The sequence below is a fragment of the Eptatretus burgeri genome, chromosome 4, assembly GCF_056783735.1.
Source record: "Eptatretus burgeri isolate ZD-2024b chromosome 4, Ebu_testis_v1, whole genome shotgun sequence".
Taxonomy (NCBI): domain Eukaryota; kingdom Metazoa; phylum Chordata; class Myxini; order Myxiniformes; family Myxinidae; genus Eptatretus; species Eptatretus burgeri.
In genome coordinates this window covers 124,952,279-124,958,907 of record NC_140964.1, presented here as the reverse complement: position 1 = coordinate 124,958,907, position 6,629 = coordinate 124,952,279, and the positions used below count along the sequence as shown (strand labels likewise).

The window sequence follows — 6,629 nt, the reverse complement described above, 5'->3', positions numbered from 1 at the left end:
ATAATGGGAACGGTTCTCATTGGGTTTGTATTTTTAATAGTCAAGACAAATATTATTTTGATAGTTTTGGTCTTCCACCACCTGTTGAAGTCATAAAATTCTTACAGAATGGTGTTTATCAAACATTTCAAGTCCAAGAATTAAATTCCAAGTGTTGTGGCCAATTATGCCTATATGTGTTATTTCAACTCAACAAAAATAAAAAATTTTATGATATTATTTTTAATCTAATATAAATGACTTATGTTGGTAAAGATGGTTCTATCTTTGGTGTATCTCAAGAACTGGATATTGATTTATCAAATTATTACACAAAGGCACAGGCTGAACGACATAAATATAATATAACCAAAAATATTAACATGAAAAATGCTTATAAATTAAAAAATTATCCAAGCCCGACTGACGCGAATGACTTGGTGAGATTAAGCGATTTATCACAATATATATCCTTAAATAAAACAGCCGTGTATTCCAAAGATACAGAAGTGTTGATATTATCTCCAGGTCATACAGAATTCACAGTTCGAATTAAAATAAATTTTTATAAAGAAGGGCGTATCGTTTGTATGAGAATAGAACAATGGGGGTATGATATGAATGATTTAGGGTATAATTGGTCATTTAAAATTAACCTCGAAGACCTGGAACAATTAAATCAGTCTCGTAAGGAAGAATATTATCCACTTGGTATCGAGAATGAGTTTTGTGGGGCTACGATTAGTAAACAACAAATAAAAGAATTTAATAAGGGTAAATATAATAATGGTTTTGCCCTTGTTTATCTCATGAAAACAGAAAAACAGGATTATATATAATAAGTAAGGAAATACAAAATGATTTAACTATGGGAAGATGGGGAGGTGTTTCGTGCCATAATATTGTTCTAACATATATTTCTAATACATAAATGACAGCAAGAAGGCTTCAAGAAAATTATCATTTCTGTGTCCAAGCATACCTTCAAGAAAAGGGTATTCGGTATTTTAATAAATATGTTCTACAACATAAGAATGAGGTATTTTCAATAAAAGATTGGCATTATGCTGATGTTGATAAACCGACAACTTTAGATTTAATTAGAATGTTAATTAATGAAAAAATTATAAAGTTAAGAAAAGGTAAGGCTCTTTTAGAAATTCAAAAGAAATTTTATTGGTTTCCTGTTGTAAAAAAAAATATTTTGGATACAGGAATAACAAGAAATCCTGATGAATATATGTATAATATTCTATGGGGTGTAAGCGATTCAAGGATAGTAAGGGATGAGGAAGGAGTTGAAGAAGAGAGGGAAGAGGAGGAAAAGGAGAAGAGGGAGAAGAAAGAGAAGGAGGAAAAAGAGAAGAGGGAGAAGAGAGAGAGGGAGGAAAGAGAGAAGAGAGAGAGGGAGGAGAGAGAGAAGAGAGAGAGGGAGGAGAGGGAGAAGAAAGAGAAGGAGAGGGAGGAGAGGGAGAAGAAAGAGAAGGAGGAAAAAGAGAAGAGAGAGAAGGAGAAGAGGGAGGAAAGAGAGAGACAAAATAAATATCAAAATAAGGAAACAAGTGAAATTAAAAAAAGATTAAGGGTATTACAGAAAATAACTCAACCCACCGAGGAGGAAAAGAAAGAATTGACAAGTCTATTTGCAATACTTTCGACAAGACTATTAGCATCGACAAGATATGGATTTTAATTCAAGTTTTTCATTTTTTTTTTCTTAAATAAATGGAGGAGAGAGTGAAGGCATTTCTAAGGATTCTTTATGTTTTAAAAATTAAGATTCAAATGTGCATGTTGGAAACAAAAGGTTTTTGCACTCTGCAGGAATTTTTCTCATAAATAAATGAGTTATTGTCTCAAATGTAAAAAGAAAACTAATACTAAAAATATTTCATATATTAAAAGTAAAAATAACAGGGTTATACAAAAAGGTATATGTTCGGTGTGTGGTTCAACAAAAAATCAATTTATCTCCCAACACAAACTAGGAGGAGATATCCAAAAGTTTTTATCAGGAAGTAAATTTACAACTACTGGAATACCAGGGGAATTACATCTTCCAGGGTATTCTTTCTGTGGCCCAGGCACAAACTTGGATAAAAGATTAGATGAGGCAGACAATCCTAAATCCTGGAGTAAGCCTATCAATAGAGTTGATGAAGTGTGCATGAGACACGATATTGATTATGGGAATACCACAACGTTGCAAGAAAAGCATGAAGCCGATAGTGAAATGTTGTATAATTTGTCTCTGATACAAAATCCAACCTTGAGAGAAAAAGTTGATCGGTTCATTGTGAAGAAGATGATCAGTGTTAAATTGAAACTTGGACTTGGAAATTCAAAAAACTTATAGGCTCTAATGATGCCATTAAGACTGAAGAGCAATTAGCTGATGAATTACATAAACCAATATTCACAAAGTTTCAGAGAAGGAAAGTTTATTCCAAGGAAGTTGATTATATCTGGTCTGCTGATTTGATTGAACTCAATAATGATAAGGGGTACAAGTATGCTTTAACCGTTATTGATTTGAGGAGTAGATATGTGTGGGTTGTCCCTTGAAAAAACAAAACAGGTAATACTCTTATGTTAGCTTTTCAACAGATATTTAATAAAAGTAAGAGAAAACCTAAAAAATTGTGGACTGATGAGGGTAGAGAGTTTTATAACAAGACATTTATGAATTTTCTAAAAAATAACAGTATTACATTATACAGTACCTTTAATGAAGGGAAGGCAGTTGTTGTTGAACGTTTTAATCGTACCTTAAAAGAGAGACTATATAAAAAATTCACACAACTCGGTTCACAACAATGGTCATCTTTTATTCAGGATATTGTGGATAAGTATAATGACACGATTCACACGGCAACAAATATGAAACCATCAGAAACATTTACAAAATTAAAATATGAAAAAGAGATTAATGTCAGAAAACCTAAGTTCAAAGTTGGTGATATCGTAAGAATATATAGGTGGAAATCTCATTTTGAAAAAGGTTATACGAAAAGATGGGCCAACGAGCTTTTTAAAATTGTTGATGTAATAGATACGGTTCCTTGGACTTATAAGATATATGATTTGGAAGGGGAAGAGATTTTAGGTTCATTTTATTCACAGGAATTACAAAAGACAAAGATAAATTGAAATTTTTTGACTCCGCCCCTTTTTGGCTCCACCCACACAAGCCCCCGCCCACACAAGCCCCGCCCACACAAACCCCACACAAACCCCACCACACACCCCCCCACAAGCTCCAATAAATTGAAATTTTTGACTCCGCCCCTTTTTGACTCCGCCCACACACGCCCCTCCCACCGAAGCCCCGCCCACACAAACCCCACACAAACCCCACACAAGCTCCACACAACCTCCACACAAAAACTCCACACAAGCTTCACACACACAAACCCCACACAAGCTCCACCCATATTCATCATATTCACATAATTAGTGATTAGTTAATTAGTTCCCCACACACACAACATGTTTATTTAATTAAAAAATTATCCACCCATCCACACAAGCTCCACTCATCCACCCATCCCCCATCTGTCCACCCATCCATTTATCCACACAAACCTCATCCACATAAGCCTCATCCACATTCACCCCTCCCACACAAGCTCCACCCACATAAACCCCTGCCCACATAAACCCCTCCCACATAAGCCCTGCCTACACAAGCTCCACACAAAAACTCCACACACATAAACCCCTCCCACACAAGCTCCACCCACATAAACCCCCGCCCACACAAGCCCCACCCACACAAGCCCCACCCACACACACACCCCGCCCACACAAGCCCCTCCCACACACACCCCACCCACACAAGCCCCCACCGAAGCCCCGCCCACACAAGCCCCGCCCACACAAGCCCCACCCCCTGTGCGCCCCCACCTTTGACCCACCACCTCCTCATCCCACCCCCACCCTTCCCCACACACACACATGGGGAGGGGAGGGATGGGATGAGGGGTGATGGGTCATTGGGGAGCGCACCTACCCCCCTCCCCCCAACCCCCCCCTTTACATCTCTTTTATTCTTTTCTTGTAATTCAGAATCAAGTAATTGTAAACAAAACAAATATAATTTATTAATATTGAAAATATTAAATATTCATTTGCGAGAATGTACAATCTTTCCCAGCAATCTTCTTCAGATGCCTTGTGATTTCGAAACTCAGACACCATATTCTGTTTTGAAACAAAAAGTGGATAATAATTAGGTTCTATAAAGATAATTACATGGTAATATGAATAAGCCTCGTTGACCACTGAATTAACACACCAGGAGCCTGTCATCCTTTCAAGGTCAATAAAATGAATTCCAGTGTACTGACAAAACCACGTCCAAACTAATGATGCAACCAACATAAGGCGACATTCTAAAGAGAGAGTGATATTAATAATAATTCAGAAATATTTACCTCCAGAAAATCATGTGTTGTACGAGTGATATTAATAATAATTCAGAAATATTTACCTCCAGAAAATCATGTGTTGTACAAGATTGCTTCAACAGCTGATGTTGTGCGATAGTGCTGAAAAAAAAAAAAAATAAGTCAAGGGTATAGATGAAGAGACAGACAGGGAAAGCAACACACACACACACACACACACACACACACATACACACACACATAGACACACACACACGTGCCTCACCATTGGTTTAATTCATTCGAGATCAGAGACCAGTCATTATAAATCATTGGCCTCTTCAATAAGAGCAGAGAGAGGTAGGTAGAAAGACAGACAGAGAGAGAGGCACACACACGTGTCTCACCATTGGTTTAATTCCTTCGAGATGAGAGGACGTGATAAGACTTCGTGCCACTCATTGAAAATGTCTTTCAATTCTCTTCTAAAATCATTGATCTCTTCAATAAGAGTATTAATTTCATGAACCACGTCGTGATATGTGAACTCAATTTCTTCCAATGCCCTGTCAGGGAAAAAATATATATATATCAGAATTATCATGATTTAATTAATAATCATTTGCTTCATCGTTCAAAGAGAAAAGCATACACAAACTTACCAACTCTGTAGTGGGCTGTTGGCTTCATCGGAAGAAATATCGTCCATGCCTCAGTTGTAAAAATGAAAATCCCGTCTGGCAGAAACTTTGTCTGGCGAACCGCTTATAAAGCAACGATGAGGAGATTGCTTAATCATTGGGTGTGGGCACAGGAAATGACAAGCTTCTCTTAATGATCTCATCTGGCCACCGCCCGAGTTGCAAATCGTTTTTGGACATAAACCACGCCATAAAAGTTTTGATTCAAATGTTTTCAGTTCGTGTTCTGAGATAAAATATAAACACGAGACCTTGTCTCACAGAATAGTTCCTATTTTTTCACAGCATGACAGTCCAAAACCACTTCCTCATTCACACAGCACGGCCGTGTCAAAAACACTTCCTCATTTTCACGGCATGAACTGAAAACATTTGAAACAAAACTTTTTTTCTGGCATGGTTTATGTACAAAAATGATTTGCAACTCGGGCGGTGGCCAGATGAGATCATTAAGAGAAGTTTATCATTTCGTAATGGCACAAAAGGGGTATCTTAAAAAATATAAAGATTCAAATGTTTTGTTTTTCAATATTTTAGATGGGGATTATTGTGCAAAGAAAATTAAACTATTGAAGGAATTTGAGAATGAACAAATGTTTATAGGTTCAATGAGTGAGCTAAACAATATGCATTAGTTATTTGATAAAGAGTGCCCCGAGGCTTAGACGTTTCAGATATTTCTTTCGAATCACCTTTAACAAATCTTTATCTTGTTGTATGGGTTATTTGAATAGAGAGTGCCCCGGGGCTTCGACGTTTCAGATATTTCTTTAGAATCACCTTTAACAAATCTTTATCTTGTTGTATGGGCTATTTGAATAGAGAGCCCCTAGGTTAAAAGGGGAAATAAAAAAATGACTGTTTTTACAGCCATTTTTCCCTGCTGTGCAGGGGTTTGGCTTTTTCTTGAGGCAATGTTTTATGGCCGGATGCCCTTCCTGACACCAACCCTGGTCGCCTCTTACGACACACAGGGATATGGTACACCTATTCTAACCGGGGCATACACCGGGACCAGTACACTGGCACTCATTTTGCCGACCTCGGAAGGATGGCAGGCTGAGTCAACCCCCTGGTGTTAATTCAGCAGCCAACGGGATTTGAACTCAGGACCCTGGGATCCCAAGCCGCCACCCTAACCACTAAGCCAACACCAGGCTCCAGGTTAAAAGGGGAGACAAATAAATATACCTTGGGCTAAAAAGGGGATTTATTTTTTTAGGGGAAAAAAAAGAAAAATTTCATGGCTGAAAATCCCCCATTCATTTACATGGGGAAAAGTGAGCCAGAACCAGTATTCTTTCCCTACTATCAGGGGTGTGTACTGGCCCCCACACTTTTCAGCACTTGTATGGACTGGATTCTAGGGAGGATGTCGGAGAGATCAAGCTGCGGTGCATTGTTGGAGAATGTCAAGATCTCTGACCTTGATTTTTCAGATGATGCAGTCATCTTTGCGGAGACTCTGCATATCCCTTTGAGGGCCCTCGAGGTGCTGAATGAGGAGTCGGAGGAGTCGGAATGGGATTATGGGTTTCCTGGGTCAAAACTAAGATCCAGG

General features: G+C 38.1%; 1 long non-coding RNA gene across 1 annotated transcript; it reads right to left on the bottom strand.

The window, feature by feature from the left end:
• Positions 1-4,014: 4,014 nt before the first annotated feature.
• On the bottom strand, positions 4,015-6,358 carry LOC147029037 (uncharacterized). Its single transcript, XR_015057809.1, has 3 exons — positions 4,775-6,358; positions 4,472-4,529; positions 4,015-4,182 (listed from the first exon to the last, which is right to left on the bottom strand). It is a non-coding gene; the product is annotated as an uncharacterized LOC147029037 (long non-coding RNA).
• Positions 6,359-6,629: the final 271 nt, after the last annotated feature.